Genomic DNA, 14,381 nt, shown 5'->3' with positions numbered 1-14,381 from the left:
AACTATAGACTATAACACGCTGCCTTCTCTCCTTAGCAGCATTCTTACTGCTCTGCTTACACAACTGCGTTAGTAAGGGCTTATTTATATAGTAGGTGTTTACCTACTAAAAGGCGTCTGTTATGTCTATTTTTTTATACTAAATAGCTTACTAGTCCTGTTTATCTTACTATTCTTACACTATCTTTTATTTTAATCCTTTTTATTAGATAAAGATAAGACTCTATAACACTTACTAGTTATTAGAGTTATTCTATATGTTAACTCTGTCCTTAGATAGGTGCGTAGAGTGTGTAAAAAAGAATAATTAGTGTAACACTTTTATTTCTAACGCTGTGTAAAACTAGTTAAAGAAGAAGAAAAAAAAGCTTTTATAATTTACTAAGGCTTTAAAAGCCTAAGATTAAGAGCTTTTTATAAAGTAGTTAAAGTAGATTTGTAAGTAAATTTATTTACTATAAAAATAGTAAAGGTAAAGGATAAAAAGCGTTCTAAATAAGATTATATCTAAAAATTACTAGATTTGTTAGAGGCTTGTTACACTTAGTATTTAAAGGGGGACCTTTTTTTCTTAGATAAGATAGCAGCCCTTAAAGCAGCTATAAAGAGTTAGTTGCCTCTCTAACCTCTTTCTATAAGTACTTATCTCTAAAGGCTGCTGCTATGCAGTAATAACATAGCTATTTTTTTTTAAAAATAAGTGCCTTATTACCTAGCTAGTTTCTTTTAGATAAGCTTAAAAGTACTTCTGCACTAACTGCTGCGCGTTTTGCAGGTTCTTAGCTAGTTTCTAAGTGTTCTTACTAGTAGGCTATTTTTTTTATTTTACTAAAAACTTTTTTTTATTTCTTTAGTTACTAATAATTTATTTTACTTTATACTCTGTTTCTACTTCTTTCTATTCTTATATAGACAGAGGGATTTCTTTAGGTGCTTTTTCTAGCTTTAAGATGTAGAACTATAGGTGTATCTTTATGTGTGTAGAAAGCTTTAGCTTATAGTTGTCCTACTAGGTTTATAAAACTTTATAAGGTCTTATTCTTTTTTCTGCTAGCTTCCTAGAGGGTCTTAGTATCTTAAGGTTCTTTGTTTTAAAGTATATGTAGTCTCTAGGGCAGATTCTTAGTCTAAGTTTTTATGTCTAATTTGTGTATTATTCTATAGTCTTTTAACTAGATTTAGCTTTAATTACTAATTTTTTATATATGCTTTATAAGTTTAACAGTTAATTAATTAACTCTAGTAGATTAGTAGGCTAGTTTTTATATAGCACAAAATAAAGATTATAGCTAAAATTAGCCTTATACAGCGTTTCTCTTATAGTAGCAGATTCTACTATGTTAATAGCTAGTTGTGCTATTAAAAGCTATTCCGCTTAGTTATTCTAACTATAAAAGACATATTTTTATAGATATTTTTCTACTTTAGCATTTACTTACTTAGTCTAGCTGTCTGTCTATAAGTAGTAAGCTGTAGATAGTTTATGTGCTATGCTAAAGTGCTTTATAGCTGCTTTCTAGAACTTGCTAGTAAATAGCTTGTCTTTATTAAAAATAATAATTCTAGGATATCTATGCACTAAGACTATATTTTACTTAAATTTATATATAAATTTTTTAGCTGTAATAGTTTTTTCTAATAGCTAAGTGTGTAAATACTTTATAGTCTTATTAAAGGCTACAGTTATTATATTACATGTTCTCTCTATTTCTAGTTCCTTTAACAAGAGAAGTTCTATTATAAAGTCTATAGTAATTATTATCTATAGCTGTTTTAGAGCTTTAATTAGTTAAAGATATTTATATATTTTATGTCTTTAGAGGTTGTTTTTATTGCATTTGTTACATTCCTTAAGTATCTTTATGCATAGTTGCTTTATTTTAGGTATATATTAAAAAATAGCGTTCTTTAGCTTTTTCTAGAGAGTACTAATTTCTAGGTATTTAAACATTAGAGATTTATAATATTTATAAATTAAGTTTTTTTATTCTTATTTAACTATTATAAGCACACAGAATTCCTTTATAAGCCTAAGTCTATTATATACTAGTCCTTTATTTTTATTTTTTAAAGAGGGTAAATTCTTTAGTTTCTTCTTTTTCTCTATTAAAATAGTTAGATTTTTAGCTAAGAGTGTTAGCTTACTAGTTCTGCGCTTCTAGAACATGCTTAATAATATAGTTAAACTAGGCTAGTTCTATTGCCTATTATATGTGCATTAGCAAGAGCTTCTTTATAGTTAAAAACATAACTAGGTTTACATAGTTAGTTATAATATTAAAGCATTTTTCTATTCTGTGTAGTTCTGTTGCCTATATTTATACTATGTTTAGTATAGCTTTTAGTTCTTTATTAGGTATACTATAGTCTGCTTCTACTTCTAAGAATTTTACTAAGTAGTATGCTACTAGGTGCTATTTCTTGTTTTCTTATTTTTAATAAAGCGCTGCTCTGCTTACTCTTAAGAATGCATTTATGTAGATCTTTATGTCTAACCTTAGATTATATATCTATAGTACTAGTTTAACAGTTACAGCTTGTTTTAATGCTTTAAAGGCATTATTTATTTATAAGGTCTAGACAAACTTTACAACTGCCTGTTTCTTTATAGTTACATTAGTTAATAGTAAGGCAATTTTTAAATAGTTCTTAATTATTTATCTAACATATCTAGATAGTTTTAGAAATCTCTTAATTTCCTTAACTATTATAGGTTCTAGCTATTCTAAGACTTTTTATATCTTAGCTAAGTTAATCTTAATTTTGTTACTATTAATTACAAATTCTAGGTATTTTATCTTAGTAACATAAAATTTGCATTTAGAAAGTTGTAGATAGAGTCTATATTCTTATAGTTTTTTTAGAACTTTTTATACCTTTTGTACATAATCCTCTAGGCTATCCTTTATATAAATAAGGACGTTATCTAGGTATACTAATATAAAGACGTTAAGGTATAGGTTTAGAGCTGTATTAATAATCCTCTAGAATGTTACTAGAGCGTTTATTAAGCTAAACAGCATTACTAATAGCTTATATAATCTTTATAAAGTTCTAAAAGCTATAAGCTATTTTTTTTATTTTTTTTTATATCTTATTAAATCTATTCTGTACATTAAACTTTGTAAAGTATAAAGTTCTTTTTAATTAGTTTATAATGTCTTATATAATAAAAAGAGGGAACTAGTTTTAAATTATGTTATTATTTAGAGTTTAATAATTCTAATAAACTTAAATTTTTTCTTCTTTCTTTTTTATAAAGACTACTGCTAAGGTAACTAGGCTGTGGCTTTTTTAAATATAGCCTTATACTAACATTTAGTCTATGTATTCCTGCAAGGCCTTCTTCTATACCTTTGTTAGAGGGCAAAGCCTATAGGTTTTTAAGTTAGAATCTTTTATTAAGTTTATAGCATAATCCTAGGGTTAATGTAGGGGTAATTCTTCTAGATCCTTAGGCGTTTTAAACATGTCCTTATAATCTTTATACTTAGTAAGGATAGCATGCTTCTTCTAAATTCTATAGATACTAATCTATTCTACATCTTTATTATTTTTAAGTTTTTTAAAGGAGACTTTCTTTAGTTTCTTCTTTATTACCTTTATTACTCTAGCTTTTAGTTCTTAGTAAGAGAATTTTTAGAGTTTTCTTTTCTTAGGGTAGTAAACGCTACCTTACTTTGCCTGTTTATAGATTAGGTATAAATTATTATAACATGCTAACTAGGTTATGCATGCGTAGTTCTTAGAACTCTTAATAGTTATTATTTTTTAGTTAATAGTAAAGTTATGTTTTTTAAGCTAGTTATAGCCTAAGATTATATTATATTTATCTTTTAATAAAAGTATACTTATAGATCTCTAGTCTTTTATATTTAGTGTTGTAAAGCTTTCTTTATATATTTCTAGGTTAATCTATCCTCTACTATATTCTAGTAAGAAGGCGTTAGCAAGGGTTACCTTAAACAAGTTTCTCTTAATTTAAAATAAAATGCTTTATTTATGCACCTAATTTTTATCTACTGCTATAAAAGTGCATCTACTATTAGTAAAGGCTAGTCCTAAGCGTCTTTTAAATGTAAAGGTTATAGTTAGGCTATATCCTGCTTCTTAGCCTACAGCAACTAGAGCTAATATATTATAAAGTACTTCTTTATCTTCTAGAGGGTAGAGATTTATGTTCTATAAGTTATTAGATTTATCTTTTTCTTTTTTATATAATTAGTGTTTCTTGTTGCAGCAGTTAGCTACTTTACACTTATAATCTTCTACTAAGTAGTGTAATATTAGGTAATCTTCTTTTTATATAGCCTTTTACTAAAAATAGTAGAATCTGTAGTTGCTTTTATTATTGTAGTTAGGCTATTTTTCTTACTTATAGAAAGAGGCTATTTAATAGGTGTAGTAGTTTATAGTTTTACAGGCTAAGGCTATTCCTTACTATAGGCATCTGTTATAATTCTTTTTCTATGTAGGCTACTATCTAGCTTAGTGTTTATTATTTTAATGCCTTATGCAATACTGTTGCGTGCATTAGTACTAAGGGTATAAATAGTTATTAGGTCTATAGAGGGTATTAAGCAGGCTCTTTTAAGTCTATTAAGAGTATTCTTATGTTTATACTATCTATACAGGATGTCCCTTCTACTAGCAATTGTTAGTGCTATAGGACGCGCTTCTGCAGAGCATGCACTAACTATAGTTTTGTTGCATAGCAAGGGCCTTTCTGCTAATTACTAGGCCTAGAAGCAGAGTCTTAGGTTTTCTAAAGTCTAGTTTAGGGACTTTAAACCTAACAGGTTTACCTAGTCCTTTTAGTTTCTAGTTATAAATTTTTGTCAGATTGAAGCACTGTTTCTAGGCTTCCTGAGATGAATGATGGGTTTGGATATGATGTATGGGATGATGATTGATTGTATTGATTTATCGATCCTTTTTCTGCTCTACTCGTGTTGCTCGGCTTTTTTTGTTTTGCCGATCCGAGTCCCTCGCGCACTTGCCCTATGCGCGACCAGCTTGCAACATGCTGCAATTTGCTGCAAAATGCTGCAAAATGCTGCAATTTGCAGCAACATACTGTTCGAGCTTATTGCTTGTACTATGTAGCAGCTTTCGTCAAGCGTTCCTCCTGTCTTGACAGTAGGTGCGCATATCTAACAATTTTAGTAAAAAACTACTATTATTTCTTCTTATTTATAATGTTATATTTTACTTTAGCTATTTATTATATTATGTTAAACATAGCATAATTATTACTAATACTTATTTAGTAAAGCGCAACTATGTATTTTGTAAGGTAGTTATGTTGTTAACTGCATTTCTAGCATAGGCATTTCTAGAACCTCTTAGAAAGCTCTCTTACTAAAGTTCTAAAAGTTTAGTTATAAAGAGAAAACTATTTCTTTTCTTTCTTAATATTTATAATATATTCTTAGATCTAAGTTTCTTCTTTATATTTTTTAAAAATTATAAGGTTCTGCAACACTTAATTAAGGCTACTAAAGTCTTTAATAACTACTTTTTAATACACTTTAGAGCAGTTTCTTAAAGAGTAGTTTTTTTTATATTACTAGTAAAGTCTATTATCTAATTTTTCTAATATTTCTTTATCTATAAGGCTGTATTTAGCAGTAATAGCTTTTATTATTACAGTAGTATTTTTATTCTCCCCCTTTTAAAAGTCTAGGTAATTTTAGCAGAAATGTCCTACTTTTCTATAGTTTAAGTAGGCCTTATCTTCTAGCTACTTTTATTACTTCTTTATTAAAGGCAGCTTATTATGTCTAAGAGCTTAGCTTTTCTTTAAAGAAGGGCTTTATATATATTTTATATAACTAAGATTTATTAGTTCTTTATTATAATAAGAGGCTTCTTTTTTCTTAAAAATAAACTTAGGTTTTTATAGAGCTTCTTTACACTATTTTTCCTTTACATTCTTTATACCTATTATTATAAAGCATTACTTTTGTAATAAAAATTTTAAAGGTAGTTAGTTTTCTATTATATGTAAATTTATCTTTTATTATGTCTTTTAATTTATTATAAAACATTTAGTAAAGGGCCTTCTAGTCTATCTATCTGTAGATAGCTAGTTGCTCTCTAAATTATACAGTGTAGTACTAGGCTATTCCTTTTTCTTATTTTAGAGTGTCTAGTTTATTAGCTGCAATCTTTTATTTATCTATAGTTTTATAGATAGCTGTTAAAGCTTCTTTAAAAGCTTCTACACTACTAAATATTTCTTTAGTTTTAGGGTTTAGTATAGAGCTATTAGCTCTAAAATCTATCTAGTTGTCTATGTGTAGTTAGAACTAAATTATAGAGGGTCTTTCTAAATGTAGTTCTATCTAGGATATTATTTTTATATTAGTTTAAAATGCTTCTCTATTATATTACATGTAGAGGTAGCATCTAGTAAAAAAAGGGCAGAAGTCCTTAGGCAATTCTTTAAAAGGCTTTAGAAGAGCTAGTTATAAAGTCTTTTTAGCTATAATGCTTACTTTCTTAGTTAAGATATTCTAGAGTTTTACTAGCTCTGCTTATAACATGTGTATCTAGTTTGCAGAGCTTACAGCTAATTAAAGGTTTAAGGGTGTAAGTTGTTTGTTAAATTTAGCTACTTATTAGTATAGATTTTTTACTTCTTTATAAAGGCTAACTAGTTTGTTAACCTTATTACTAATTTACTAGAGTTTTTTAATGTTGTCCTAGATACTGTTAATCTGTTTTACTAGGACTTTTTTATTAGCTATTAGAACTTCTAATAATCCTAATAAAGCTATGTAGGCTATGTTAGAATTAAGGTTATGTTAAATAGTTATACTTTTTAAAAGGTGCAGTGTTTAATGTTACAATTCTTGCTTTAAAAAGCACTTAGGTTAATGATATTCCTAGTAGGTAAAACAGAGGAAAGGAGCTAACAGTAGAGTGTACAGTCCTACCTAAGAGCTAGTAGGCTAATAGGGTTAAGTAGAGTAACTAGATTATAGTTTGTCCCTATAGCAGCAGTATAGTAGCTAGGTTAAACAGTCCTGTTAGATAGAATTAGAGGTATATATATTGCAAGATATATAAATAGTATTACAGCTCTTTAGAAAGCTAAAATGCTACTTAGTCTATGTAAAAAATAAACTAAACATTAAACATGCCTTCTAAAAGGTTATTTAAGGTCTAAACTATATACATGTCTAGAGGTGCTAAGAACAAGTTAAGTAAGTTTATTAAGTTTACAGCACTGCAAACTTGTCTAACTTGTTAGACTTATTTAGATTTGCGGCCTGTCTCCTTATTAGATGACACATTCTTCTAACACTGCAGGCAGCCGCTCTGCTCCCGTGTCTTCCAATTGGTCCGTAAGCGAGTCCTGCCCCAACCTAGCTAGATTGTGGAGTACTTCGGGTGGAGTTACGCCGGTCCAACCATAGACTGTAACAGTACATTAACTATAATTATAAGTAAGCTTAAAATAAGCTAGACTTTTTAGCTTAACTAAGCGCAACTACTAATGCTTTTATACTTAAATAGTACACTGCTTAGTTTTTCTAGCTTATATAAAATAAAATAAAAAGTCTAAAAGTGTATATAACTTTTAAAATAAAATTAGATAAAAAGCACTCTTACTTTTACTATTTAAATATACAGCACTTATAGAAGCTAATACATTGTAGACACTTTAAGTACATAATTAAAAAATATATAAATAAAAAGCTTTATAACTTACTAATAAATAAAAAAATTACTTAAATTAAAAAGTAACTAAAAAGCGCATAATATAGTAGTTTATAAGATAATATAGTAAAAAAAAAATAGATTTTAAAGGTTACTACTAAGAGTTTTTTATACTCTAGCAGCATTTTAGCATAAGCTTAGTAAGGACGTTGTGGATTAAGAATAGCAGTGTAAGGCCGGATGTCCTAGAACAGGCTAGTATGGCCTCCTCTAACCTGTTTGTAGGTCACATGACCTGTGCTTCGTATATAAGCATAAATCCTAACAAGCAAGGCTTAGCAGCGATTCGTCTCTCTTATAATACACTCCTATCTTTCTCTGAAAGCTTGCTCTTAGTGCTATCTGTGCTACCTACCATCCTATCTTTACAAGCAGCCCTAACAGCGCAGCGCGCCTAGACTATACGCTGCATGCTCACACTCTTATTAAGTTATAGATTAGGTTTAGTTAGACTAGCAGCATGCTTAATAAAGTGTTACTTGTTTTTTTCTATTTACTAACTATGTGTGCAAAGAGCTTGCTGTCTTCTACGCTTTAAGTATTTTATAATAGTTACTTTGCTTTTTTTTGTTCTTTTACTGTTCTTTATTACTCTGTTTGCTCTTCTAGCAGCTCTATCTAAGCTTCTCTAGAAGCTCTGTCTAAGCTCTTTTAGCTGCTTTGTCTACGTATTATGCTGCTCTACTCTCTTTTAGCTCCCCTTGTTACTCTTAGCGAGCTAAGTAGTGTGTCGCGTAAGAGAGCACATGGTCCTAGTGTCGCGCCTGTGTTTTGGACGAGCAGCCTGAGACACTTGGCGCCTAAGCTCCCACTACATAGGCAGGCTCTCTATAAGCCTCTCGTAGTCAATAGACTTGCTCCTCATTGCTCTCTAATCAGCGGTTGCGACATGTACTTTGGTCTGTTTTTTTAGTTTCTATTAGTTATACTCTCTATATTTTTAAAGCATTAATAATTACCTTTAGTTCTTTATCTAGGATTTTAGAGCCTAGTTTAGCTAGGGAAAATTTACTAGAATAGTATGCTACTAGATGCTATTGCCTATTCTCTTACTTCTAGTATAGTACAGCTTCTTTAGCTTTTGTTAAAGCATTTGTATGTAACGTACTTTACAGGCAAGTTGCTTACACACGTAAGTTGCTTACTTTTGCTAAGACTACACTACACTACTCTTTTTACACTAATGCATTCCTAACAACACTACTTAGACATGTTAAAAAAACGTTAAATGTAGCTTACCCTTTAGGCTTTTAAATAAAACATAACACTTTTTAAGTAACATACTATAGCTAATGTACTTCACAGGCGAGTTGCTTACACACCTAAGTTGCTTACTTTTACTAAGACCTTACTAAACTACTCTTTCTACACTAATGCATTCTCTATAACACTACTTAAACGCGCTAAAAGAATATTAGATATAGCTTATACTCTAAGCTTTTAAATAAGACATAAAACTCTTAAAGAAACATGCTGCAGCTATGTGTAAGGTCTTATAAAAGATAATAAATAACTATAGCACTAGATAACATTTATAAGCTAATTCTATAGCTAAATTATAAAGGCTAGGTAATAAAAAAGAGCAAGTAATTATTAAGACTATACTTAAGCTATATACATAAGGAATTTCCCCTTAAATAGCATTTATAGCTAATATAGCTAATTCTTTACGCGCTAAGCGTAATTTAGGCTATATTTATATAAACTAGCCTAGTACATTTATAAAGTGTGATTTAAAGCTTAAAGTAAAGTTTTAAGTATAAGTATAGTTAAAAGATATTTAGCTAATTATAAAGCCTATTTTACTAAAGTTGTATATGTTATTATCTTAAATACTATACTTAGCTTTAATATTCTTTATAAGGCTAAACCTGCTTTAAATTACTTTAGAACTTTTATAAAAAGCTTTTTTATAGTTATACTTACGCTTAAATATTACTTTAAGCTCTAAATAACACTTTATAAACGTACTAAGCTAGTTTATGTAAATATAGCCTAAATTACGCTTAGCGTGTAAAGAATTAGCTATATTAGCTATAAATGCTATTTAAAAGAAAATCTCTTACATATATAACTTAAGTATAGTCTTAATAATTACCTGCTTCTTTTTATTACCTAGCCTTTATAATTTAGCTGTAGAATTAGCTTGTAAATGTTATCTAGCGCTGTAGTTATTTATTATCTTTTATAAAACTCTGCACATAGCTACAGCATGTTTCTTTAAAAGTTTTATATCTTATTTAAAAGCTTAAAGTGTAAGCTGTATCTAACATTCTTTTAGCGCGTTTAAGTAGTATTATATAGAATACATTAGTGTAAAAAGAGTAGTTTAGTACAGTCTTAGCAAAAGTAAGCAACTTAGGTGTGTAAGTAACTTGCTTGTGAAGTACGTTATCTATAAAGTTTTTTTAAAAAATAATAAGTAACTAATACACTAAATAACTTTTTTAAGCTAATTATACAGCTAACTTATAAAAGCTAGATAATAATAAAAAGTAGGTAATTATTTAGCATATACTTAAACTAAATATATAAGGATTTCCTCTCTAGCTAGCAGCTATAGCTAAAATAGCTAAATTTTTACACACTAAGCATAATATAGGCTATGTTAGTATAAACTAGCTTAATATGTTTATTAAGTGTAAGTATAACTATAAAAAAGCATTTTATAAAAATTTTATAGTAATTTAAATCTAGTTTAACTTTATAAAAAATATTAAAGCTAAGTATAGCATCTAAAATAACAACATAATAACTTTAATAAGATAAAGTTTATAATAAGCTAAATATATACTAGAGTAGTTATTATAAGTTTAGAAAAATAAGAATAGCTAAAAGTAGTCTAGCTAAGTAACTAAAAGTAGATAATAGCTATTTAGAGCATTAATACTAAAAAGTAAGCTATTTTACTTTTTATTATTTTCTAGAGTAGTAATTACTTTTTAAAGTAGGGTAAAAAAAATCTACTTTAAAATTAAGTTATTATAGTTTTTAAGCATAGCTAGACTACTAATTAGCTTTGTCTAGACTAGTTAAAGCACTTTAACTTGTATATAAAAAAGTGTACTATTAGTAGCTACTATTTACTAGTTATTAATAGCTATAAAAGCTATAACTTACTTTATTTTTAGTAATACTATAAAAATAATAAAATTATTACTATTTATATACTTTTTTACTTATTACACTTTTTATAGCTACTTAATATAAGTTATTTTCTTTAAAAAATGTGTATAAGTGCTAAGCTAAAAACTTTATATATAACTAAATTACTTATATTATAAAAATAAAGTTTTTATTATACTTTAAAGTAGCTTATAATGCTATAATTACTTTTAGTAATATCTAAGAAAAGTTTTAAAGCGCTAGATTAGTTTTTTTTAACTTATAATAAGTTATAATAAGCCTTAATATAAAGTTATACACTTTATTACTACTACTACTACTACTTATATATAATAAGCTCTAGTAGTTGTAAACTTTAAGTAATACTTTAAAACTTAAGTTATAATTAATGCTTATAAAAATTAAAATTTAAGAGTATATAAATAGTTTACTAAATTTTTTAGTTAAAGTGTTTAAAAAGGTCTTTAAAAAAGTAGTAAGAATTATATATAAGCTAGTATTAGTATAATAAAAATTACTAAGCTTTAAGCAGCTAATAAAGCTACTACATAATATAAATTATATAAAAAATGTAAATTAAAGTAAAAAACCTTTAATAATTTAAAAAAGCTTATACTTAATAGCTTTAAAAAAGTTTAGAGCGCATAGTAATAAAAAAAAGTAAAAAAGCAAGTGTAAGCTAAAGTAAGTAAGCTATTCTAAAGGCGCTACAGGTAGTGTAATTAGACTAAACATAATACATAAATATGTAAGTAAGAAGTAGAAGTAGTATCTAAATAATATTCTAGGCTATACTGTACTATATAGTGCTAGAGCTGGTTGTTATAGGCTATAATAGAGTTTATTAGAGTGTGGTCTTAGCAAAAGTAATGTCACAGTTAACTTAGACACTTGGACATGCCTCGGACTCTCCCCGGAGAGCCCTCGGCCCGGCCTTGGGCACATGACGTCCCGTCACGTGCCCCAGCACATATATATATATCCTCTCACGAACCCCTGAGTCTCCTCAAGGATTCGTCTATCAATACTATCCTGTACCCCCTTCTGCGCTTTATGCTTCCTGCTTCACAGTGCTCTCACAAGTAAGCGACTTAGGTGTGTAAGCAACTCGCCTGTAAAGTACGTTATAACTTTAATAAAATAAACTTTATAAGAAGCTAAATATTTACTAATTATACTTATACTTAAAACTTTACTTTAAGCTTTAAATAACACTTTATAAACATACTAGGCTAGTTTACGCTAATATAGCCTAGATTATACTTAGCGTGTAAAAGATTAGCTATATTAGCTATAGCTACTAGCTAAGAGAAAAATCCTTACGCATATAGCTTAAGTATATGCTTAATAATTACCTATTTTTTTTATTATTACCTAGCTTTTATAAGTTAGCTGTAGAATTAGCTTATAGAAGTTATTTAGTATGTTAGTTATTTATTATCTTTTAAAAAACTTTGTATATAGCTATAGCGTATTATTTTAAAAGTGTTATGTTTTATTTAAAAGCCTAAAGTGTAAGCTATATTTAATATTCTTTTAGCGCATCTAAGTAGTGTTGTTAGAAATGCATTAGTGTAGAAAAGGTAGTTTAGTAGAGTTTTAGTAAAAGTAAGCAACTTAAGTGCGTAAGCAACTTTCTTATAATATACGTTACTTAATTATTTAACTAGCTTTTACTACTTTAATTACTTGTTTATATACTTAGTTCTTTTCCTAAGCTTCTAGATAGTAAACTTAGTAGTAAAGTATAAGTGTAATGATTCTTATAAATTGTTTCATCTTAGGTTGCTTAGAACCTATCTAAAGAGTCTCTGTATTAGCCCTAACTATAACTTAACTCTGTTCTCTATAGTTACCTTTATTCTTTTAAGTATTTATTTTCACCTTTTTTCTTAGCTAGCTTAGTAGTTTTCTAATATCCTTTTGTATAAGGCCTATAGGTGTTAATAGAATTCCTAGGTTATTAAGTCCCCACGCACTTCTATATGCCTCTAAGTAGATTCCTACCGCATTCAGATCTATTGTCTTGCCTGCCCTGTTGCAATAAGATTATAAAACACAGTAGACTAGTATTAACTTCTATACTAAATGTTAAGTAGAAGAGTAATTTAAATATAACGCTAGCAATAGTAACATGTAGTAGAAGTTAATATCAGAGTAATAAAGCGTATATTTATATGTAAAAGAGAGACAAATTGCTGCTTAACTAAGTAGGTAGTAGAAAAGCATTAAATAGACTAAGTTAAATAAAGAAACTAAGGCTAGAAATAAATAATTAAGTAATTCTAAGCTATTATATAGCATTGTTAATTATTAAATTTTAAGTTAAAGACTATAGAATTAGCACTAAGTGTAAGGCCGAGATGGTGCTTACGTGCGACGGGTATATATACTATTCTGTACGCAATAATTAACGTTGGTTGATTATTCGCACCTTTTTAGTTGTATTAGCGTAGTGGTACAGAGCTCCGTCCTTACACTAAGCTAACTACTACTTTTGTAAAAATCTATAACGTACTTTATAGGCAAGTTGCTTACACACCTAAGTTACTTACTTTTACTAAGACCTTACTACACTACTCTTTTTACACTAATGCATTCCTAATAACACTACTTAAATGTGTTAAAGAAACATTAAATATAGCTTACACTTTAAGCTTTTAAATAAAATATAATACTTTCTAAGGAACATGCTGCAGCTATTTACAGAGTCTTTTAAAAGATAATAAGTAACTAACACACTAAATAACCTTTCTAAGCTAATTATATAGCTAACTTATAAAAGCTAGATAATAATAAAAAGTAGGTAATTATTTAGCACATACTTAAGCTAGATGCGCAAGAATTTCCCCCTTAGCTAGTAGCTATAGCTAATATAGCTAATTCTTTACACGCTAAGCATAATATAGGCTATATTAGCATAAACTAGCTTAATATGTTTATTAAGTGTTACTTAAAGCTTAAAGTAAAGTTTAAGTATAAGTATAACTATAAAAAAGCTTTTTATAAAAATCTTATAGTAATTTAAAGCTAGTTTAACTTTATAAAAAATATTAAAGCTAAGTATAGTATTTAGAATAATAACATATATAACTTTAATAAAATAGAGTTTATAATAGGCTAAATATCTACTAGAGTAGTTGTTATAAGTTTAAAGAGATAAGAATAGCTAAAAGTAGTCTAGCTAGGCAACTAAGAGTAGACAACAGCTATTTAAAGCATTAATGCTATAAAGTAGGCTATTTTACTTTTTATTATTTTCTAAGGTAGCAACTACTTTTTAAACTAGTATAAAAAAAAATTTACTTTAGAATTAGGTTATTATAATCTCTAAGTGTAGCTAGACTACTAATTAGCTTAGTTTAGACTAGTTAAAGCACTTTAATGCGCATATAAAAAAGTGTACTATTAGCAGCTACTATTTACTAGCTATTAATAGCTATAAAAGCTATAACTTACTTTATTTTTAGTAATACTATAAAAATAATAAAATTATTACTATTTATATACTTTTTTACTTATTACAC

This window comes from Lindgomyces ingoldianus (genome assembly GCF_010093535.1).
Source record: "Lindgomyces ingoldianus strain ATCC 200398 unplaced genomic scaffold BDR25scaffold_22, whole genome shotgun sequence".
Lineage (NCBI taxonomy): Eukaryota > Fungi > Ascomycota > Dothideomycetes > Pleosporales > Lindgomycetaceae > Lindgomyces > Lindgomyces ingoldianus.
The sequence above is the reverse complement of the archived record's forward strand: the minus strand, read 5'-3'. Positions refer to the sequence as shown.